The 25693-nt window shown below is 42.7% G+C and overlaps 1 pseudogene; it reads right to left on the bottom strand.

Annotated features, from left to right (window-relative positions):
* Window positions 1-1467: 1467 nt before the first annotated feature.
* LOC116401258 (oocyte zinc finger protein XlCOF8.4-like) lies at window positions 1468-16046 on the bottom strand (annotated as a pseudogene).
* Between the last annotated feature and the right edge of the window lie 9647 nt (window positions 16047-25693).

Raw genomic sequence — 25693 nt, 5'->3', positions numbered from 1 at the left:
CAATAGATAGTCTGATTTCTGTTTTTAATTGTTGTATTATAATAATAATAATAATGAACTTAATTAGATAACAGATGCTGTAACGTGCTTTAAAGGACAATAAAAAGATAACTTTTGACAGAACATTTCAATAATAGTAAAATAATAAATTAGTTAAGTGGTAAAACAAGATGAGTAAACATATATAAATACATGTGTGTATACGTGCAAACAAACAAACAGATGTGCTCTCACACACACATGAACATAAACACATTTATACAGACACAGAACATTGGGACCTTTATTTTAAAGTTCCAAAATAAACCTTGTGTCTTTCACAACATCAACACAAAGTACAATCTCTATTTATTTTTTCTTAATGAATAATTGAACCTGTCAACGTCTCACATCAAACATTTCCTCTCATTCAGTATTAAACACCATGAGGTTTTGCTCTGAAGACAGTTGGAGGAACTGGAATTCCATGTTCTGTTCTGTTAGGGTCACTAACACTTGTGATGGTTGCTGTAAGGGGACCCGGCAGATGTTTATTCTGTTCATTGTTTGGAACATGTGATGAAACATTTTATTTTATTCCATCTTAACAAGAATCAGATCGTATGAATAATGTGTGAGCCACACAATGACGAAACTTGTTTTTTAATAAAAATATTCTATTTTTGAATGAAGTGTTTCATTTAACAGAAGATCTGAGGTATTCTCTAGTGTGTATTTTATTAATTTAATCATTTAATAAACTTAATAAATATCATACACATCAATGGTCTCCTCCTGGATAAGTGTAGTATAACCAGGAGACCAGTGATGTGTTCAGTGATTTTGGTATACATTTCATTATAGAAATAAGGAACATTTCAAACACGTTTGTGTCACATTATTCAAACACTGAACAAACCGGAAAGTATCTCCAAAGTTGTGAAATGGAATATACCAAAATGCATAGAATAATGGAAAAATACGTGTATGAGGAGGAGTTTCACTGTTTAGTTCCCTCTTGGCTGTAAGCCGACGTAAGTGTCATAAACTTCTCTCGTTGTTTTATTCCAGTCTGCTCCTACGTCTGCGGGCATCTTGAAAGCAGCTGGAATAACAAGCTGGGGCTCCGCTTTGTTTCTTTACTCGTCCCAGTTTCGTCAAGACCAACTTAATCACGTCCAAGACCGAGTCCAAGACCAAGTCCAGAGCAAATTGAGTCCTGTTCCAGACCATTATAGGCAGTCGTTGTTTTCCAATATAGTGATGAAGAAGTTAGGCTGGACAGAGATAATCTATAAACTATATTACAACATACATAAACAACATATATATCAAACTAATCCATGCATAGAATTTAAGTTTGAGGACCTTTACAGTCCAAACATTAAATTCCTTAATGTACCTTGAAATTTAACGTTTCTACCCCGGGACCAACACCAACATGCACACAAGCCGGGACATTTCCATTTTGAATTTATTTATTGACATTATGATAATGCACTTTCGTTTAAAGGATTTCTTACACACAGCTGCTGAAAGGTTTTTCTCCTCTATGCGCTACCATGTGTATCTTCAAATTTGTCTTCGATGTAAATCTTTTCCCACACTCAGAGCAGCTAAATGGTTTCTCTCCATCACTACATCTGAACTCACTGACAGAAACGTCATTATTCACAGAGTTTAAACCTGACTGAGGTTCTCTGGTCTCCTTCCAATCACCACTGTCATCAGTGTCAGAAGAGTCTCCAGTCTCCTCATGAGTATCTGGTTCTGGATGTCTATCTGGATCTGAGTTCCTGTCTGGTTCTGGTCCTCCACAGTCCTCTCCATCAGCTTCTGTTTCCATCTGTTCAGTTTGTCTTTGATGAAGCTGTGAGGACTGAGCTTCCTCTTCATCATCTTCACAGGAGTGAATGAGAACTTGATATCAGCCTCCTCCAGACCTTGAAGCTGCTCTCCCTCCTGACTGGTCCAGAGTTCCTCCTGTTCCTCTTTAATGTGTGGGGGCTCTGGGTCCTCCTGTTCCTCTATAATGTGTGGGGGCTCTGGGTCCTCCTGGTCCTCTTTAATGTGTGGGGGCTCTGGGTCCTCCTGGTCCAGACTGGAGCTCCACTCCTGCTGTTCAGGGGGAACCTCTTCTTTAACCACCATCAGCTGCTGGACGTCTGCAGGAAACAGGAAACACACATTGAGGGAAACTGTGACTACATACCAACTAGTGATGTAACAGTGAGCGTATTCATTGGTTTGATAATGGGACAGGTTGATACGAACACTGTACTGAACAGAAAAGAGAACAATCTCTCGACTTTCGATGGAGAGGCGAGAAGATGGCTGCTAAATTTTGAGCTCTAACGACTCGCGGCACGCTCACCAACCAGTTACTGTGTCTGTGGAGCAGACAGACCCGGATTCTTCAGTTGTTGTCCTTGGTGACTTTAACAAAGGTAAGCTGAGTCATGAACTCCCCAAATACAGACAGGTTATTAAAATGTCCAACCAGAGAGGAGAACATTAGATCACTGCTACACCACAATCAGCGGGGCCTATCACGCCGTCCCCCGTGCTGCACTGGGACTCTCTGACCACGTCATGGTCCATCTGATTCCTGCTTACAAGCAGAAACTAAAGCTCTAAACCTGTGGTGAGGAAATTCAAGAAGTGGACCAGTGAGGCTCTGGAGGACCTTCGGGCGTGCTTGGACTGCACAGACTGGAATGTCTTCAGGACTGCTACCAACAGTCTGGATGAGTACACAGAGGCTGTGACTTCATATATCAGCTTCTGTGAGGACAGCTGTGTTCCATCAAGCACCAGGTGAGTTACAACAATGACAAACCCTGGTTCACAGCAGAACTCAGACAGCTAAGGCTGCACAAGGATCAGGCATTCAGGAGTGAGGACAAGGACTTGTACAAAGAGTCAAAGAACAGGTTTAGTAAGGCGGTGAGAGACGCTAAACGACTGAACTCTGAAAAACTGCAACACCAGCTCTCAGCCAATGACTCTGCTTCTGTCTGGAGGCCTCAGACAGATAACCTACAAGCCTAAACCCCCCCCCATGAATGAACAATGCCTGGCAGACGAGCTGAACAACTTCTACTGTAGATTTGAAAGACAATGGGACATTCCTGACCCCACCCCCCCACGGCTCCATCAACCAGCCTCAGGCTCTGTCCATACTACTCCGTTTCTCCTTGGATGCAGAGTTGTCAATAGAAACGATCTCCGTCCACACGGGAGTTTCAGCATCATTCTCGAGTTGATCTGCATCCACACGGCAGCCTTCGAAGGTGGACAGCACGTGACCATTAACGTACACTGGGCATGCGCGTGACGGTGTAAACAGGAAGTGGATTGCTTGCTTAGTTAAAAAAAAAAATACGACAGAGTAATAAAGTAGTCTTTAATAATGAAAGGTTGTATTTGATACTTAAGATCTTCCTCTAAAATCTCCCTCTATAAACTCAAACAGACAGTTCGTGGAAAGTTTTAGAAGTTTTATTTTTCAGACTCAGTTACAGCGCTGCGGGTCTTTCTCTCTCGCATCAAATGTACTTTAAAATCAACACTTACACGTAAACGTTTACTAGATTATGGTCCATAAATGTGGTCAACACACGTCTCACTCTATTCTGCTCTTGCTTCGTGCAGGAAAGCTTAGCAGATCGCTAACAGTAGATCCGTGAAATAAAGACCATGGAATCTGTAGAAGAGTTTCAAGACTTCAGTGTGAATCTTTCTTATTTGTAAAACTGTGGAAACATAATATGAAATATGGCTTTACAAACTGTCCGTATACACATTACATGAATACAAAACAACAATCCATGATATAGCCAGCATGTAACATGTCCGCCTAGCTAGCTTCTAAGCTAATTTTAACATTACCGCCAATGGAGAAATGCTAACCTCGATTAGCATTTAATACAACACAAATGTTATACTAAACACGCGAATAGAATATATCTATTCATATCTACATCTTTTCATGCTTCATAAAGACATACTTACAGACTAAGGTCTCTCAAGGCTACCAAAAGGAAGAAGTAAAACGTTAGTGCAGCGTGTCTTCTCATTAGAATCTAAAAACAACGAGCTGCTCCATGGGGCTGATGCCGGTCACGCCGCTCGCTAATCACTCCAATAACAGCTGCTTCCTCCACAGAAATGCAGACTTTTACTGCACAACAGCTGCTAGCTGCTGCTAGCTGTTGTGCTAGCAGCAACATCATGTAGTTGTTGTGCTAGCAGCAACGCTTGCAATTAGTTATCCATGTTGAAATGAATCGCTAGTAGCCCAGTTTGTTTTCTTCCGGGTACGGGTCACGTGATAGTGAGTGTGACGATTCAGGGACTGAGACGTCATGGCTGCTAAGAACCAATCCAGTAGCGAACACGGGTGTGGGCGTCATTTTTTCTAAGCACATCCGTATCCGACCGTCCACACGCAAACGCAACCCCGGAGTTCTCAAATACCTCCAACCTCGGGGGAGTTTTCAAACTCCTCCATTTAGGGTGCTCCAAAACTCCGGCGTAGTGTGGCCGCTCAGTGTAAACGTAGCAAATACGGAGTAAAAACGGAGTAATGTGGACAGGGCAACAGACCACCAGGTCCCCCTCCCCCAGCCCAGCAGAGGCCCACGTCTCTCAAACACGCATCCCAGTGCCCCCCCATCTCAGTGACGACTCTCTATTCTTGAGAGACGTTAACAGGCTGCATAAAAGTCAGAATCCCCACAAAGCAGCCGGCCCAGTTTCTGTCTCCGGTGTTCAGACATCTTCAACACCTCCCTGGTCTTCATGGGTTCATCATGAAGACCAGGACCCCCACTGAGTCAGACTGTGACATCCTCAGGACATTTTGTTACTGTTACACTATTAAAATACACTTGCCACTTTAATAATATACTTGTTTTAACGTATTCTTATTAGTTTGTTTGTTTAACATATTTTATTGTAAATTTAAATATTTTTCTATTTTTTAAATAATGTCTCATATTACACTGTGTTTATTGTTTATTGTTATGCACCTTTGTGTAACAGACTTGATAAACAGTTTCTTGTTACTGTAACAGAAGCGAAGTGACGTCACAAACAAACATTTAACCGTTTCAACAGCGTTCAGTTACCATAACGTGTAGAATAGAGCCGCTCTCCTGTTGTACTGGCGGCTGATGTGACGTCAGTTTAAACAGAGAGAGAGAGAAGAAGAAGTAAAGAGAACCAACCTGCTCTGTGTAACCGAAGCTGAGGGATGAAAACAGCGTCCAGTAGTCTCCGTTGTCGCTCGTTCTCCTCTTTTGAACGAGAGAGTTCCTCCTCGTACTCTGCTATCGTTCTTTCAAACACACCAAATATCTCTTCAGCAGCCGCAGTTAGTCGCTGGTTGACTAAACATCTCAGCATTTGGACTTTAGACATGTTCACACAACCACACACAGAGACCCGGATGGAGCTCACACACACTCTGTGAACACAACACTCTGCTGTGAAGTTAGCCTCAGTGAACAATACAGCTTCCCGGGCACATCCGCTGCTGACTTTCAAAATAAAAGTCCGGAAGTCTTACTGAAATGACAGACTTTCTCATAAAAACACAGACAGGAAGTTAAATGATTGAATAGACTTTAAAAAAAAATAACATACATGTTGTAACACTGTGGTGTGATGTATGTTCAAGGAGGAGAGACAAAGAAACATATGGAATAAATGAAGCAGCTCTTTCACTTCTTTCCTTTATTAAGTCCTTTCAGTTTGGGAAACACTCGCTGCTTTTTACTTATTTAACCAACTCAGTTTGAAGAAAGACAAATATTTTATTATATTTTCAGATCTCTGATAAAACAGAAACATTTAAAAGATGACGGTAGTTTGTTTCCGTTTCCTTTAAGTTTCAAACAGAAAATAGAAGTTTTGGTCTCGGAGTGTAAATCTAACATTTATCTGTTAAAGTAAAGTAAAGTTCATGTTTTTATCAGACAGTTTAACGTTAACATGAGTGCTGTCACCGGTGGACATCTGTACATAGAGGCCTCCTTGTCTCTCACCACATTTCAATAGACAGTCATGAATATATATAGAAGAGAGAAAGGGGCAGTGGAGGAGAGGAGATTCACTTTTCTACATTGTACATTTGTTCCAAACAGATCAATATACAGAATATGTAAAGTCTATAAAAGTACATGGCATTATCAAATCAGATCAATCCATCAAAACATCAACTCATCACCAGAAAAACAAACTACAATCATCAAGTGAAACAAGCAAGTGAACAAAACATGACATGTTAAAACACTTGTTTCAACATAGATATATAATGTTATAGATCCTTTATTCCTCCATCGAGGGGAACTTGATGAATTTGGGGGACAGCAGCCTAATTTGAGGAAGATATTCCATCCTGTTGTAGAAACATGGAGGCGTCACAGAGAGAGAGGGTGGTCCCCCGAGTGAGAAAGGCTTTCTGCTGTTTCACTCTTGTGTGACACTCTTTGTGAGGAAGTAAGTAAGTAAGATTCATTCATAAAGTCACAAAGTTTTTAACAGGAGCGGTATTTCACACATAGATAACACAATGTGACCATACAAGGGCCAATCATCTACAAGAACAGATTGTAAAACATGAAACGTATTTAAGAAGGCAAAAAAACAGAAAATACACAATTAAAACATAAAGCAGGCCTAGGGCATGAGTTTTACCCAACCGCCAGTCTGAACAGGTGTGTCTTGAGCTGATTTGTAAACTAATTCGCATAATCAGTAAAACGTAGATGTGCAGGCAGAGCATTCCACAGCCGTGGTGCTACTGCCTCAAAAGCTCGGTCACCACGGGTCTAAGGCCGCATATGAAGGAGTCTGACCGTGTAGCGGTCCGTAAGTGAGAGTGAGAACTTTAAAGTGTATCCTAAATGCTACAGGGAGCCAGTGAATAGATCGGAGTACGGGGGTGATGTGAGACCGTCGATTTGTCCTAGTGAGTAATCTGGCAGCAGCATTCTAGATGACCTGCAAACGGTTAAGAGCAGATACACTGAGTGACGAGAAAAGTGTGTTACAGTAATCAATGCGTGAAGAGATAAAGGCGTGTATTATCATCTCTAAATCAGCTGTTCATAATAAAGATCTCACTTACTTTACTGATATTTCTTAGGTGGAAGAAACAGGATCTGGACAGCTGCTTAACATGGGAGTCAAACGACATGGATCGATCAAATATTAGCCCTAGATTACGCAGGTTGCAATGGGCAGCAGTGGCGAGTGGACCAATACTCTGCTTGATCATACGGACAACTTCATCTGGTGCAATAACTAGAACCTCCGTCTTAGTGTCGTTGAGTTGTAAACAGTTTTCCGCCGTCCAGTCTCTAATGGCATTGACACAGTCCAGGAGCCTAGTTAATGTGAAGGCCTCGCTGGGTTTGAATGACAGATGGAGTTGGATATCATCTGCATATAAATGATAGGACACATTATGACTTTTTATAATCGGTCCCAAAGGCAACAAATATAGGGAAAATAACAGAGGCCCCAGAACCGAGCCCTGCGGTACGCCACAAGACAGTGGAGAGGTGACAGACACAAAATCACCCACAGAGACATTAAAACTTCTGTCAGCGAGGTAAGACGTGAACCAGTCTAATGCTATGCCACATATGCCAACCCAGTCACGTAGCCTCTTAATCAGGATGTTATGGTCTACAGTGTCGTACGCAGAACTGAGGTCCAGAAGTACTAACACAGAGCAGTCACCTGCATCAGAAGACATGAGAATGTCATTAGAATCCCTCAGGAGAGCGGTTTCAGTAGAGTGTTGCTTAAGAAACCCAGACTGGAACTTGTCGTACATGTTGTGCCTCTCCAGTGCAGCAGTTAGTTGGTTGTTCACCACTTTCTCTAAGATTTTGGAAAGGAAAAGGCAGTTTTGATATGGGCCTGTAGTTCATGGGCAATGCTGGATCTAAGTATGGTTTCTTTAATATAGGCTGGATAGTGGCATGCTTAAAATAGGACGGGACAATTCCTGTAGATAATGAGGAATTAACAATAGATGTTACTGCAGGGCCAGTAATTGGCAGAACTTTCTAAAATAGAGAGGATGGTATAATATCCAGAGGACAAGATGGTGGCTTTGTTTTCTTAATTAAGTCCATCATGTGTTGAAGGCTGATAGGCTGGAAAGAGTCCAGAACAGCAGGAGAATAAGAGGAGCTACATGTAGATAAAGAGATCCCAGGCTGAATACCAGACATAATAGCTATTAGTGCAATGTTCAATAAAGGACTGCATTAAAAATTCAACATCATTGAGATTTGTATTGATATCACAGCAGGAGTGCATTGAGAACTGATCAGCTGTACCCTGAGTAATAATGCGGGAGTGGAATGTTCGTTTCAGACACAAGGGGTCAGTATTTACGGAAAGATCATAGAAAATACATTTATGGTCACTGATCAGTAGGTCCTCACAACGGACATGATCAATATCTAGACCCAGAGAGAACACAAGGTCCAAGGTGTGACCACCCCTGTGAGTGGCACCAGAAACTCAGTGGCTATACTATCTGTGGTATCATTAATATGCAGATTAAAATCACCAACCATTAGCACTTTATCTAGCTTGATAATAGAGGTCAGAAAGTCACTGCAACAGGGTGAACCCGACCATAAGTAGGGCACGAGTCTGTGATTCTGACAGGAATGTTCATGGGTCGGGAAGTAGAAGTTAAGGTGGAGACTAGGGAGGGAGAGAGTTGTAGGAGACCCACCAAGCCGCCAGGGGGAGCTAGTGTTGCTTGTAGGGGAGGGAGGGGAGTGCTTGTGTTGACAGGCTACCAGGTGAGGAAATGAGATGTGGGGTAGTCAATGTGATGGTGAAGTCAAGATGGAGTAGAAAATATTGTCAGATAGAGTGTGTGACCCCAAGCCAGTTGGGTGGACGCCATCAGGACGTTTCCAGAAAAGATTAAAATGATCAATAAAAGCCACGTTTCGGCTGTGCAGGTTGACTTCAGCCACGTATGTAGACTCAGCAAGCGGCTGAACCGACCCACGCCGCGGTTGTGTGGGGGGAGGGGTCCACTGATAAAGACCCATTTAACATGGACCTCAAGGGAGTCCAGGAGAATGCTGAAATCCTGTTTCAGTAATTCAGAGGACTGGTTGGAAATGTCATTGCATCACACATGCATGACCACGTCCTGGGCAAGTGGGTGTTTGGCCAAGATGCTGGGGAACTTTTCCAGGATGTCAGTTACCTTTGCGCCTGGAAAGCAAAGAGCAGCCGCCACTTGAAGAAGCAGGGCTCTCTCTTGGAGTCTCTCCACGTCGGCAGTGCCGGGCCTTGGCGACGCAGCGTACCTGAACCTGAAGGGGAGGATCCCTTCTAGCGTAAGCAGAGCTGGAGCTCGTCTTATGATGGACTGGTCTTCCCTCCCTTACCTAAACCTTAGGGGGGCACCAAACCGATGGTTAAGACTTCCCTCTTGTACCTTTATTTTCTGTTTGTAATAAGCCAGAGAAAGGTCTCACTGTCAAGGACCCGATAGTTAGTCCACCAAATATAATATGAATGGGTCTGAGTGGATCTGAGTTCCAGGCTGGTTCTGGTCCTCCACAGTTCTCTCCATCAGCTGTGTAGTGTGCGGTGCCCCCGGGAGGACCTCTTCTGTCTGAGTTCCCAGAAGAGACGCAGAAAAAGAGTCGCTCGAAAAAAGTTTAATTGTTACTTATTTATTTCTGTCCAATTCAAAGTATATTCTTTTGGTCCAAATACAGAGAAAAATCGATTAACAAAAAGATATATAAGAAAAATCAAAAAGAATTTTAAAACCCTGAACTCAGTGAGCAGGCTGTTTTCAAATGTCCGGAGATTTGTAAGAAGTTAAAGGTTAACCCCTCGCCTAGACCTGGTTGACTTCTCCCCAAGTAACGCCCCGATTCTTTAAAACAGGAGAATATTTATACTCTAACAACACCGGGGGGAAGTTCCAAGCCCCCTCCCCCTTTCTTGGTGCCTCTGTGGGGCATGACATGGGCATGTTAACCCCCCTTAAATTTAGTCATACATTGATGAACATATTGTTCTCTAACACAATGACATCTACTGGTACTCAGGACGTATGACACACCGTGCTCACTGGTTGATAATAATATTCAAATACATATACATCAGCGTATGTTCCACCAGGTTACAGGGATACAGGATGGTCCAAACAATACATGATATAAAACATAATACACCTTTTTGCCCAACGTAAGATTAATACCAGGGTATTCTCATATATATGTACCCTTCTGCATAAATTGCGCCTATGTCCTTAAGGGAGCCTAGCCCGTTAAGGGGCAAGAATGCGGACGCGGTCCGATGCCTAAACTAAGGCTGTATTAGACCCTAACCGAAGCTTAAAGTAAACATAAAAGATAATAAGTAAAAATGTGTGTGCAGGTATGCGGTCATCCTACTAGGCCAAGGGTGAATGTGTGCAGGTATGCGGTCATCCTACTAGGCCAAGGGTGAATGTGACAAGCATCCAGGGCTAATGCAGAATGCAAACATCTGTGTAAGGCTGTGAAAACATCACATCACCTTCATCTGTCCCCCTGAAAGTGGGTCACAAACCCAACCACCGGGTCACCTGGAAAGCCCCTCGAATGTGAGTGTGTGTGTGTGTGTGTATATGTTATCTTATCTGCACGTCCGTGCAGCAGGCGCCATCATACAAGAGACACAGAGCCCTGTGCCTCTCTAGGTTACATTTTTGTTTTTCTAAATTTTTTATTCGTTGTTTTGCTGAGCAGCAGTACGGTGCCTGTTAACACCCAATAACCAGGGCATTCCGTGTAGGGGCATTCACACTTTCGCAAAACACTCCAACCCGTCTAACAGCTGAATGTTTTCTCCTCTGCGTAGGTTCCCATGTGATAAACTAACCGGTCCTTGTTAGGGAATCTTTTACCACAAATGGAGCCGCTAAACGGTTTTGTTCCTGTGTGAATCCTCAAGTCTCTTCAGATTTTTGTTGCTGCCAAATCTTTGACTGCAGAGTAAAATGTTTCTCCCCTGTGTGAACTACCATCTTCAGATGTTTGTTACTTTTAAATCTTTTATCACAAACTGAGGAGCTGAATGGTTTCTCTTAAGTGTGGCTTCTCATGTGTCTCTGTAAACGTCCTCTCCGTGTAAAAGATTTCTTACAAACGGAGCAGCTGAATGGTTTCTCTCCAGTGTGGCTTCTCGTGTGTCTCTGTAAACTTCCTCTCCGTGTAAAAGATTTCTTACTAACTATGCAGCTGAATGGTTTCTCTCCTGTATGAGTTTTCATGTGTCTCTTCAGATTCCTCTTTAAGTTAAATCTTTTATCACACTCAGAGCAGCTAAATGGTTTCTCTCCAGCATTACATCTTGAATCACTGACAGAAACTTCATCATTATTCAGATCGTTTAAACCTGACTGAGGTTCTCTGGTCTCCTTCCAATCATCACTGTCATCAGTCTCAGGTTCAGAAGAGTCTCCAGTCTTATTAACAGGATCTGGTTCTGGATGTTCATTTGGATCTGTGTTCTTGTCTGGTTCTGGTCCTCCACAGTCCTCTCCATCAGCTTCTGTTTCCATCTGTTCAGTTTGTCTTTGATGAAGCTGTGAGGACTGAGCTTCCTCTTCATCATCTTCACTCTTCACAGGAGTGAATGAGAACTTGATATCAGCCTCCACCAGCCCTTGAAGCTGCTCTCCCTCCTGACTGGTCCAGAGTTCCTCTTGCTCCTCTTTATTGTGTGGGGGCTCTGGGTCCTCCTGTTCCTCTTTAATGTATGGGGGCTCTGGGTCCTCCTGTTCCTCTTTAATGTTTGGAGGCTCTGGGTCCTCCTGTTCCTCTTTAATGTGTGGGGGCTCTGGGTCCTCCTGTTCCTCTTTAATGTGTGGGGCCTCTGGGTCCTCCTGGTCCTCTTTAATGTGTGGGGGCTCTGGGTCCTCCTGGTCCAGACTGGAGCTCCACTCCTGCTGCTCAGGGGGAACTTCTTCTTTAACCACCAACAGCTGCTGGACGTCTACAGGACAGAATAAAGTACAGATACATTACTGATCACCACTCAGACTAAACTTAAACAAATAACAATAATTAATTGTAGTTTATATTGTCATACACAGAGAAGAAGACATGCAGCAAGTTTATGATGCCAGCTAGTTGAGTTTCATTTTCAACCCTTTATATATTTATTTGCATTGCAAGCTGATGCAAGCTTACTCTAGTAACATTTATTTATAAATAACAATTGACCCTGTGTTTACTTTCTTTGCTGATACGGACAAAATGACTCTGCAATAGAAGCTCAGATTTGGGAAGAGAAGAGATACTGGACAAAAAGGAGACAGAAAAAGAGAGAAGGTGATGGAGAAGAGCAAGTAATGCCCACTGTGCCCAGGATAGGATTAGCTTCATGTTGTTCAACACAAACACTACGGACATGATCCAATTGGCTTTTTCGCTTCCCGTCTGCATTGTGGGGGAGCTTCAGTCATGATCCGACGTAACATCGAGGTACGAAGGAACATCAAAACCTCCAGTCACTGAAGAAAAGATTGGATGTACCCGAGATCTTTGAGAACTGAACAGATGTAGCAGTGAGCAGTGATATGCTTGGGAGCACCAACACCCCATGGGTTTATTAAGTGGTCTGGGATGCCATTGTGGAAGGTTGAGGTAGTGGCTCCGACCCTAAAAGAGTGTCGGGAGTAATGAAAGGGAGAAATGCCAGACAAGGAGAGTGCGCGGTGTAATTGAAATGATGTATAGTTAAGTTCATGATAGCCAACTAGTTTCCTGCCATGTAAGTCAGATGTTGATTGATTTATGCTGAAATATTGAGTTCAAGCCTACCTGTTCATTTATTTTGCACATGGGTGCACATATACATCTACATAGGTCTGTCTGTGTCATGATAACAAGGTATATCTATGTTCTGTCATTATTTAATTATTTCTGTCTTTAATTGATCCGGTTTTCTTCAGTGATTTATATCATACAGTTTGGTATCGCGATAAACCAGCTTTCAAACATGGAAGAATTAAGTAGACTAGTAACGAGTATTAAATGAAATAATCAAGACAGTTGTTAGGATTAGTGGTTTGTTGTTCCCACCCTTTCTCAAGAAGTTGAAGCAAGAAGACGTCAGAGGACACGGTTCTTCTACTCTTCGACTCTGGACTTTGAAGCTGAAGGTTGATCTCCACAACCTCACCCAGGACTATGTAACCACAGGCTGATCGGACATCAAACCATCATGACAAGCAAGAACCTGAAGAAGTGCCTTCCTTCTCCTGGTTTTTAATATCCCGCTCAGAGAGAGGTGGAGACGAGGAAAAACAGGTGAAAACAACACAATTTACAGATGTAAATGAGTTTGACGTTTCTAGGTCAAATATACTGAAGTGAGACAATAAAATAATCTTGTATAGACATATGAATAAAACAGATGAATGAGCTTTAGACTTAAATATCTGAATTTAATCAAAATTAGAACTAATGTAAAGTCGCTTCCCAGACTTCCCTGGTGCTTCTGAAACTCAACTCCTGTATGATGACGGTACTGCACGTACATGTTGATGTGTTGATAGACGTTAATCAATGATACAAGTCACTGATTCTGGTCACATGCAATCCTTTTCATTCATTTTTGGTTCATCGTTATTCATTGTACTCTTGTGTATTTCATTGTTTGTTAATATATTTTCTGTTTAGTAGTTTAGTTGTGTAGTTAGTCAATAGATATTTCATTTATAAAGAAATTGATCATTTGATGTGTGTATATGAAATATTAAGTCCCTGTACACCCTGACAAGAACTCCGTAGCGACCCTGAGATTGAGATCAAATTCATATCATTTTCCCTATTTTTCCAAAATTGGGCGGCATCTTAAATTTAATCTTGTATAGAATTCTGTTAGTTAAACGAATGGTGTCGTATGTCGTCTCATCATTCTTTTAAAGTAATTTATTGGTTTTCAAATCACAATTGAATCATTAATAATCTTTACATATTTTGATAGTATTTAAGTATTATTTATTAAATCTGCGACCATTAAACACACTAACCCTATGAGGCAGGATCTTACCAAATGATTCATATAGAAGGATAGGCTTATTTGTTACCATGAGTATTTTATTTATATAAATTTAAATGAACCGAAATAGAAACTAACTTAATCACAGATGTGGATCTCAAGGAGTCATAGTATTTGAGAGAAGTCAGCATAAGGTCCAAAACCCAAATGTTAAAGCACTCTTCATAGTATGAAAAATATGTTAGCTTAGCATAACACATCAAATAAGGTACATGTTACTTTACATCAAAACAGGTTTCCCTTTATTTGCAGCTGGATGTCTTTCGCCTCAGGAATGTAGATGCTTGTAAAACAAGAGAGGAGCTTCATAAACCTTGTAGGTCATTCAGACATGACATGAGAGTCCAACCACTTAGTGACCTCGGGTCAGTTTATTAGAAGATTAGAAGACTTTATCGATAAACAAAATGTTTTTCTCATCGTTGTTAATATCACATCTTTCCATCTTTCCATCTCCTCCCACTGCTGATTCAGCACTAACGAATGCTCTCAGAGTGTTTATTGCTTTAAACATCTGGTCAGAGATTCATGTTGGATGGACTTGCATTTATGTGGCGTCTTTCTAGTTTTCTGACCACTCAAAGCGCTGTACACGTCACGTCAACATTCACTCATTCACGCACACAATCACACACCGACGGCAGAGGCCCAAGTCAATGCTGGGGATAAAAGCACCACCGACTGACCAATCAGAGCCACGGATCCTAACATACTGTCACACAAAAGAGTTCTTCATAGTCCAGCTCACAGTCACAGGTTTAAACTGCTCACTGCACAAAACCACCGACTGTGTGAATGAGTAACAGCTTTATAAAACCACAACAGGTCGGACTAGAACTACATGTGGATTCTGTTTCATTCATGTGTTGCACATGTTTTATGGCCCGTATGACAATATCTGATCTTTATTCTTTCAGCTGTGTGAAACAGACCTGTGTGGTGGAAATAAAACTATTCAATCGTACCGAGTGAGTCCTATAATACTGAACACTGAAACAAGAAACATTGAGGAAAGAAGTTTGTCTTTAAAGTATTTATTCTCTGCGCAGAGAAGGCTTCACCGTCATACCGTCATCAGCACACAGTGGGGGGAACATCTGGTTTACATTACAACAACTGATCAGTAGTTTCAAGCTCCCCATTAACCCCTCCAGTCACCCCTTCCTCTTCTGAGCCTTGTCCCACAAATACATGTGTCTTTATTACCCTTGATTACCCCTGGGAGTCTTCACACCCAAACATTCTCTGGTTAAACTGCAACCCCCACTTATTCAAGCAAAGACAGAGACACCCCATTTGGTCCTGTTACCATTCTCCTCAGTACAGAATCATATGTCACACATAGTTCTGTTAGTGAGTAAGGCACATCGACTAAATCACAGTAGAAATGTACTAGCACACTAACACACTCTATCACACCTGTGAGCAAATCAGAAGGCTTTAATAATTCAAAGTGCTGACGTTCATATGTTAGAAGCTCAATCTTCTGATGAGCACCAGGCTACACTAATGTAGTTAGTGTTATATGTGTGGAACTATTACAGTGGTGTAGGATTGTTAATAATTCTACTTTTTACAACATTTACACAGAGTTAAAATCATTATTGAAGAAAGATAGATGGACTCATTTCACAAATTAACCAGCTTTTTAATGACACTAAATATTGAGCTTCAATCAGATTTCTTGGTGTTTCGTCTTTAAAACCAGTTTGTTGTCCTTCATCAACACTCTGTGTTCTAAGAAGAAGTAAAGAGAACCAACCTGCTCTGTGTAACCGAAGCTGAGGGATGAAAACAGCGTCCAGTAGTCTCCGTTGTCGCTCGTTCTCCTCTTTTGAACGAGAGAGTTCCTCCTCGTACTCTGCTATCGTTCTTTCAAACACACCAAATATCTCTTCAGCAGCCGCAGTTAGTCGCTGGTTGACTAAACATCTCAGCATTTGGACTTTAGACATGTTCACACAACCACACACAGAGACCCGGATGGAGCTCACACACACTCTGTGAACACAACACTCTGCTGTGAAGTTAGCCTCAGTGAACAATACAGCTTTCCGGGCACATCCGCTGCTGACTTTCAAAATAAAAGTCCAGACGTCTTACTGAAATGACAGACTTTCTCATAAACACACAGACAGGAAGTTAAATGATTGAATAGACTTTTAAAAGAATAACATACATATTGTAACACACTGTGGTGTGATGTATGTTCAAGGAGGAGAGACAAAGAAACATATGGAATAAATGAAGCAGCTCTTTCAGTTTTTCATTACTTTACTTTACTTTTATTATTCATGTCGGCATTAATTAATTATTATTAATTAATGCCGACATGAGTCACTGCAAATGTCCACCCTCTCTGATCTCTGTTGGTCAACCCACCAACATACAATGGCACACAATTCAACTGTTTACACAGCAAAAAAATATCTTTTAATATTTCATTTTTGTGACTAGGAACTGCTACAGCAGAGTATTGTTGATCTGTATACTCACTAAATCAGTCTTTTATGTCTTACCTTAATGTCCACCTCTGGATCTTTTATCTAAAACTCGTCTTAGATACTTTACGTCTTTCCCAACATGACAATCTGCTTCTACATTAATGAAGGTTGGTGTACAGATGTCACAGTGTTAAAGGAATCATGCAGCCCTCACCTGGAAACACTTTTCATAGACTGTAAACCATTTTATTCACCGCGGGTGTTTTCCTCGTTCATTCTGGTCGGTGTTTACATCCTCAGGCCTGTGTGAGTGAGGTCCTCAATACCTCGCTGAGCAGATCAACAACACGGAGCACAAACACCCAGACTCCCTGCTCATTGTTCTTGGGGACTTCAACAGAGCAAACCTCAGCAAAGAACTGCCAAAATACAGACAACATATTAAGTGTAGCACCAGGGACAAAAACACACTGGACCACTGCTCCACTGTATAAAGGATGCATATCACTCTGTCACTCGTGCAGCTCTGGGACTCTCTGATCACTGTCTGGTTCATCTTCTCCCGACCTACAGGCAGAAATTAAAATCTGCAAAGCCTGTGGTGAAGACTGTGAGGAGATGGACTAACGAGGCAAAGCTGGAGCTACAGTCCTGCTTTGTCTGCACTGATTGGAGTGTTTGTGAGGCTGCTGCTACAGACCTGGATGAGTTCACTCACACTGTGACATCATACTTCAGTCTTTGTGAGGACATGTGTGTGCCGACTAAAACCATCTGCACATATAACAACAATAAACCTGGTTTACTGCAAGACTCAGGCACCTTCGTCGGGCCAAGGAGGAGGCCTACAGAAGTGGGGACAGGATCCTGTACAACCAGACCAGGAACACACTGACGAGGGAGATCAGGGTAGCTAAGAGGAGCTACACTGAAAAACTGGAGGAAAAGTTTTCAGCCAACGACCCCTCGTCAGTTTGGAGAGGCCTGGATGTACTCACCAACTACAGGAGACCACCCCCCCCCACTGAGGACAATCACCAACTGGCTGACGACCTGACTTTTTTCTATTGCAGGTGTGATAAGCCCACTTTCACACACCCTACCATCAAACAACCACCTACACCCCCTGCCTCCTTCTCACCTCTCCCAACCGACCTCCCACCGGCACTGAGGATCTGTGAAGAGGATGTGAGTCGGCTCTTCCACAGACAGAAGGTCTGGAAGGCTCTGGGCCCAGACGATGTGTTCCCCCTCCTGCCTGAAAGTCTGTGCTGGCCAGCTGGCCCCCATCTTCACACAGATCTTCAACCGATCACTGGAGCTGTGTGAAGTCCCCTCCTGCTTCAAATGCTCCATGATCATCCCGGTCCCCAAGAAATCCTCCATCACAGGATTAAATGACTACAGGCCCGTCGCCCTGATGTCTGTGGTCATGAAATCCTTTGAGAAACTGGTGTTGACCCATCTGAAGGACATCACAGGGCCCCTGCTGGACCCCCTGCAGTTTGCCTACCGTGCAAACAGGTCAGTGGATGATGCAGTCAACATGGGACTGCACTACATGCTGCAACACCTCGACTCCCCAGGGACATACGCAAGGGTTCTGTTTGTGGACTCAGCGTTCAACACCATCATCCCAGCAATACTCAAATCCAAACTCTCCCAGCTCACTGTGCAGCCTCCACCTGCCAGTGGATCACTAACCTCCTGACTGACAGGACGCAGCAGGTGAGGCTGGGAAACACCACATCCAGCACCCGGACTATCAGCACTGGACCCCCCAGGGATGTGGTCTCTCCCCACTGCTCTTCTCCCTCTACACCAACGGCTGCACCTCAGAGGACTCGTCTGTTAAACTCCTGAAGTTCTCAGACGACCCAACGGTCATCGGCCTCATCAGGGACGGTGATGAGTCTGCGTACAGGCGGGAGGTTGAACAGCTGGTCCTCTGGTGTGGTCAGAACAACCTGGAGCTAAACAGGCTCAAAACTGTGGAAATGACAGTGGACTTCAGGAGGAGCCCCCCAACACTGCCCCCCCTCACCATACTCAACAGCACGGTGTCTGCTGTGGAGACCTTCAGGTTTCTGGGATCCGCAATCTCCCAGGACCTGAAGTGGGCTCCCAACATCAACACCATTAGGAAAAAGGCCCAGCAGAGGTTGTACTTCCTGCTCCAGCTCAGGAAGTTCAACCTGCCTCAGGAGCTGCTGATCCTGTTCTACTCCACCATCATCCAGACTGTTCTCTGCTCCTCTATCACTGTGTGGTTCGGATCGGCCACCAAACAGGACAGGAACAGACTGCAATGGACTGTCAGGTCTGCAGAGATGATCATTGATGCCAGCCAGCCCCCCATCCTGGACTTGTTCACCTCCAGAGTCAGGTAACGAGCTGGAAAGATCACTGCAGACCCATCACACCCTGGACACAAGCTGTTCATCTCCTCCCCTCTGGTAGGCGCTACAGAGCTCTGTACGCCAAAACCACCAGACACAGGAACAGCTTCTTTCTGCTGGCCATCACTCTCATGAACAATAAATAAGTTATACTGCACTATTACCACCACTTACAATTCATGCCATTGTCTATAGGTTTATGTTCACATGTGTATATATATATATATATATATATATACACTTTTTCTCTCGGATATATAGTTATACTTATATTGTATATAGCTAAATGTCTATACCTACATCCGTTCTACTTTTTTGCTGCCCTTTTTTATTCTTTATACATATATTTTCTTGTTTATTGTAAATTTGTGTTTGTACATTGAGAGCGGAGTGGAAACCGGAGACAAATTCCATGTATGCGTAAGCATACATGGCCAATAAAGCTGATTCTGATTCTGATTCTGATTCTGATGCCTATAATACAATTTTTTTTAGTTGGGTGATTCTAAGATTTATCCAATAATTAACCAACAGTTGTTTTTTCTGCGTAGACATGATGTTATTTCTCCCGTTTCTACTTCACAGGTGATTCACAACATTACGGGTCGGGCGGAAAGTCTTCAGTTTTATTTTGAAAGCTGTCCCCGGAAGTGATAGTTGGTATTTCCACCGGTTAGCTTCTCCGTTAGCCTCTCGTGAGCAGAGAGAACCGTTAGCTGAACCTAAATAACGGCAGAACAACAACCCGTCAGAGTTTAGTTCCGTAAACAGAACGGAGACGGACCGGCACCGGAAACTGCTGCACGAAATGAAGCCGAGAAGAAGAACAGGTTTGTTTTCTTTCTAATGATGCTAAGCTAACGTTAGCTGGTTAGCCGCAGCTAGCTGTCTTCAGCTCGAGTCTTTTTACTCCACAAACATCATCATCGATCAACAGCTTCAATTCTGAACACAAAGTGAAATAACGTAATACATGATGTGTTATTACACATTAAACCAGCAGCAGTATACTAAGTGTTGTGTTTTATAAACAAATACAATGAAGTGTACTGAAGTAGAATATTACCACTAATACTGATTTATGAAATCTTACAATATAATAAATATATATATTTTAAAAAACAAATTCAGGATCAGAATGTATTTATATTTTAAATGTAGCAGCAACAGTTTCAAAGTGTTTTTATGAAGTTATTAATATTCACTGGAAACAAAACGTAACATGTTTATAAAATAAATCACATTTATGTCAATGCCTGTTTGTGTGTCTGTGTGTGTGTGGGTGTAGTTGTGTGTGTATGTGTGTGTAGTTGGAGCAGCTCATCATGATAATAAATCAACGTTTAAACATTGAATAATAAAATCATCAGTAAGGAGCTGATCAATACTCTGATCTATAATCATTTACTTCCTGGTTTCAGAACCATCTAGAAACAGGAAGTCTGTCTACAGTTCAGTTTGTCCCTTCTGGGCCACAGTAGGACCAAAGAATCAGAACCAAGTCCACGATGTCCTGGTTTTATTTGTTGTCTCTTCCTTTTTATTACTGGATTCATTTATGAGGAGGAAAGGCAGAGGCATGAAGCTAAGCTAAGCTAAGCTAACGGACACAAAGTTTAAGTGACGACCGTTCTCTAAATGACTTGATGAAGCTCGATGTGACAGATTTAGTCCCAGAGCATCGCGTCATCACTGACGTTGAATCATAAATGGAGGATAAACATATCGTATCTCTATAATATATATTATATGTATAATATATATTATCTCTATAATATATATTATATGTATAATATATATATAATATACCTCATATTGTACAGGGACCAGAAACTATGTGTATAAATGTTTGTATATAAACCACATGGTACAAACAATAACTACGCTGATGTATGCAAACCTAGATGACTTATGTTGAGTGTTGATGGAGATGCTACAATGTTAGCTTAGCATAGCATCGATAGAACCAGACTCCATTCAGAAAACAAGTATTTTAAAAGTTGTTTGCTTGTCGTCTTCAGGAGAGAATTAACAAAACATGAATCATGATGTTTATTATTTCTGCATAACTTTATTGTAATTAAATCACAGTAAGATAGTTTATTTTGGGTTCATACAGTTGTAGTAAACCAGCTAATGTGTGTCTTGACAGCGTTTAGTTTCCAGGTGATACCGGCCGTTACTCAGCGACGGGTTCAACTGTTTCTCTCTCACTTATATGTACGCTATCCGTCACATAAAAGGTGAAAACGCCCCCAAAAATCTTTAAAGCACTTCAGAATTATTTCCCAGGTTCTGCCAATCAATCTTAAGACAGATAGAATTCTGAGGACGTGTGATGAGACACGATACTAACAGAGCAGCTTTTAAGATTCATATTAACGTCTGTCTGTGTCTCAGTTTTACCTTCAGATGTACAAAAAGTGGTCATCGGTGAAGAAGAGCAGCAGGAGTGGAGCTCCAGTCTGGACCAGGAGGACCCAGAGCCCCCCCACATTAAAGAGGACCAGGAGGACCCAGAGCCCCCCCACATTAAAGAGGACCAGGAGGACCCAGAGCCCCCACACATTAAAGAGGAACAGGAGGAACTCTGGACCAGTCAGGAGGGAGAGCAGCTTCAAGGTCTGGAGGAGGCTGATATCAAGTTCACATTCCCTCCTGTGAAGAGTGAAGATGATGATGAAGAGGAAGCTCAGTCCTCACAACTTCATCAAAGACAAACCGAACAGATGGAAACAGAAGCTGATGGAGAGGACTGTGGAGGACCAGAACCAGGCAGGAACTCAGATCCAAGAGACTCTTCTGAGACTGAAGTCAGTGATGGGGACTGGGAGGAGACCAGAGAACCTCAGTCAGGTTTAAACTCTCTGAATAATAATGAAGTTTCTGTCAGTGAGTCCAAATGTAGTGCTGGAGAGAAACCATTTGGCTGCTCTGAGTGTGAGAAAAGATTTGGAACTAAGGCAGATCTGAACAGACACATGAGAACTCACACGGGAGAGAAACCGTTCGGCTGCTCCGTCTGCACAAAGTGTTTTGCACGGAGTACGTGTCTACAGAAACACATGAGACTCCACACAGGAGAGAAACCGTTCGGCTGCTCCCTGTGCGGTAAAGCTTTCATTGAAAGTGGATACCTGAAGATCCACATGAGGTCTCACACGGGAGAGAAACCATTCAGCTGCTCCGTCTGTAAGAAATATTTTGCCTGGAGAGGACATTTACGGAAACACATGACAATCCACACTGGAGAGAAACCGTACGGCTGCTCCGTCTGCGAGAAGAGTTATTTGCAAAAAGCACACCTGAAGAGACACATGATAACTCACACAGGAGAGAAACCCTTTAGTTGTTCAGTGTGTGATAAAAGATTTTTGACCAAGGGACACTTGAAGAGTCACACGATCACTCACACGGGAGAGAAGCGGTTCGGCTGCAGTGTTTGTAACAAAAGGTTCGCTTGGCGTCGACAGGTCAAGAGACATAAATGTGTCGGTCGACGGTTCTCACAGCTTCATCAGAGACAAACTGAGGAGAACAGAGAGATGGAGCCTCCAGCCAGCAGCTCAACTCAACACATGGAATCAGAACCAGACAGGAACTCACATCCAGACCCAGGTCCTGATGAGGAGACTGGAGACTCTTCTGAACCTGAGACTGAAGTCAGTGATGATGATGACTGCAGTTTAAAGTCTCAGTACGACAAACACAACAACAGTTGATCTGCTGTCAGTCAGGTCAAAGAGTTCAGCTTCTCAGCTTGTGATCTAAGATACTGGATTTAAACAATATAAGGAATTCAAAACATTTTGACATTGATATATGTATCGACCAATATTCTAATAAAATATCCTGGAAGGGTCCATTTACAATGTAAAGTCACAGGTGTAATTAAATATGTTCCAGTTAAGTCGCCCACTAAAGTTAACTTTATCAGTTACACCTGGGTTTACTGGCTGCTGGTCTCAGAGGGTCCAGTCTTAGACCCGGTTCTCACGGGGACTCGTGTAACCTGGGGACCTCTAATAATCTGTCGTAATCGTGTTGGTCGTCGCTGATGTGAATCTGCCTCATTTATCTAACTCGTCAGTTGAGGATTCCTCATGACAGAGGTCATGTGACAATATGAATCATTTGGGGGTTTGGAGTTTTATCAGCGTTTTAGGTGCAAATTCTGGCAACGGAAACACATTCAGACTGGAGACAGAGGTCTGTGTGTATAATATAATAACATGTATCATATTAAATAATGTGTGTGTGTGTGTGTGTGTGTCAAACTGCACTAACTAGCTCATCTCAAACACGTTTTAATTGGCCAAACACCAAAAACGCATTCTGAGGTGCGTTGAACCGCCTCGACGTCTCTTCTCAGACCTGGTTCTGAATTTGAGGACTTCAAAACGACGACTCGGTGAGTGTCTGTTTGCAGGAAGCCGGTTAGAACAAAAAGCTGAGGACGTTTTATTAAAGAAACTGCTGTCGCTTTAACCGGGTAAAGTCACATCGGCTCTCACTTCTGAACCTAAATCCCGTTTGTCACCTGACGGTTTGTTCTCTCTGCAGGACGGCGTCCGAGCCAAAGATTGTTCATGAGAGAGGCTTCACTGTCCCAACAACTCGTAACAGAGCGATACATTAATGAACTCCACATGAATCATGCATCAATAATTTAACATATAAGGTTTCTCTAAGAAACAATAATGTTGTCTAAAAAGGTTCTGTTGGCTTCTCAGATCTGCACCTCGACCATCGACCGCAGTCACTCGCGGCTTTCAGTGCGTTTTGGGGCGGCGACGGTAACCGCGAGCGACTCCTCGGTCGGACGGGTCATTGCGTGGAATGGAGTCTCGCCTGAACTCCGTCTCTCTGAGATGTTTTACGCGATGTGTTCAATGTGTGTGTGTCGAGTCAGAAAAGTGAGCGTCGGGGGGCGGAGTTAGAAAACGACTCTGTCAGCTCGTCACACTGTTCTGTGTTATATTTGTTGTGTTCTATAATAAATGTGGCAGAGTGTGTAGTATTAGTGTGTAGTATTATATAGTGTGTGTATTCAGTGTCCAGTGAATATGTAAATATACATGATGTATATAAACTCTGAGTGTGTTGTTAGTGTTGCTGAGCAACAGAAAGAAATGTCACGTTTTATTAACTGTTAACAAATATAAGGGTTTCCATGACGACTGAAAGAGTTTACATGGAAACCAATAATGAAGAAAAGTTGTTTTAAAGACATTTAAAAACTTTTATCTCGACTTTGTTTTTTCTAAACTGTAAAATGACGACATATCAAATAAGGATGAAATGGAGATATCAGCTGATATTGTTATTGATCTGTTGAACTCCTAAATGTGGAAATCACAATCATTGATTGGAAGAAAAGACTCTTTACTTGAGACACATGGTGGAGCGTTAACGTCATTGTTACATCGATTAGATCACATGCATTTACCTTCATATCAAAATCCAACTTTTCTTCTTGTTAAACTCATTTTGACGTGTTTTTACTGAAGCTAATACCGACCAATAATACCACGACATCCATCCATCAATCAATCTCCACATTTCTGGATACTTTGCCTGAGGAAATGACCCACAATGCATAGCATTGTGACGTTAAACACAGTGGAAGCATGGAGACATGCTTTTGATGAATAGAGGCCCAGGCCTCGGCTCTGCCTGAGAGATGGAGCATGGTGGTCGTTAAGGAAGGTAGTCACTTGCATCTGGAAGTGGAGACCACATTGTACCAGGAAGGACCTGCAGTTGAACTGTCCCCCCAGGTCCGATGCTTGGACAGAGTAGGGGGTTAAGGAGGTTAATCAGAATCAGAATCAGAACCGTTTATTGCCATGGTATGTTGAACATACAAGGAATTTGGTGTGACGGGAGGTGCAAACATTTAACAATCAACAACAATCAGTGCAAGTAGAAACATTAAAATTTACAAGAGATATAAAATAAAGTAAGATATAAAATAAAGTGCACAAACGAACAGATAACAGGACTATAAACAAGTGAGGCGGAGGTGTAGTGTAAAAGTGTCGAGTGTAATAGAAGGGATGCAGGGGAGTGACCGGTGGAATTTGTCCTGGGGATGACAGAGTGAGTGGGGGTCCCGGGCTCTGTTAATGAGCCCGACTGCGGATGGAATTCCAGATCAGGAGAACAGTGCTGTAGAATCACTGTCACATCGTTACACCAGACACTGTTGGAGTAGAAACAGATTCCTCCACCCTTCGATTTGCCAGAGAGCTCCGTGTCGCGGTCCGCTCTCAACAGCTGGAAGCCAGTCAGCTGGAGCGCAGAGTCCGGTATGGATCCACAGAGCCAGGTCTCAGTGAAGCACAGAACGGAGGATGAAGAAAAGTCTCTGTCTCTCCCCACCAGTAGCTGAAGTTTGTCCAGTTGGTTGCACAGTGAGCGGACGTTTGAGAGAAATATGCCTGGCAGCGGTGTGTGGAATCCACGAGAGCGAAGACGGACAAGCGCACTGGCCCGTTTCCCTCTCCTACGGGCTTCACTGCATGAGTTAAGGTGAGCGCACCTTTGACGAGAATGTCCAGTACTTCCACAGAGGTTAACAAAAAAGTTGGAAGTAAGTCCGCTGGAGTTGTTCCCCTGATGTTTATGAGCTCATCTCTGGTGAAAGAGCTCCAGGTATCGCAGCAGAAAACTGAATTAACGACGAAACAACACAAAACAATGAGCACCAACACGCCGAGGCAGCCGTCCGCGACGCCATCTTGATGT

This window comes from Anarrhichthys ocellatus, unplaced genomic scaffold, assembly GCF_004355925.1.
Source record: "Anarrhichthys ocellatus isolate YVR2014 unplaced genomic scaffold, GSC_Weel_1.0 scaffold298, whole genome shotgun sequence".
Lineage (NCBI taxonomy): Eukaryota > Metazoa > Chordata > Actinopteri > Perciformes > Anarhichadidae > Anarrhichthys > Anarrhichthys ocellatus.
Note: the sequence above shows the minus strand (reverse complement) of the source record. Positions and strands in the feature narration are given on the sequence as shown.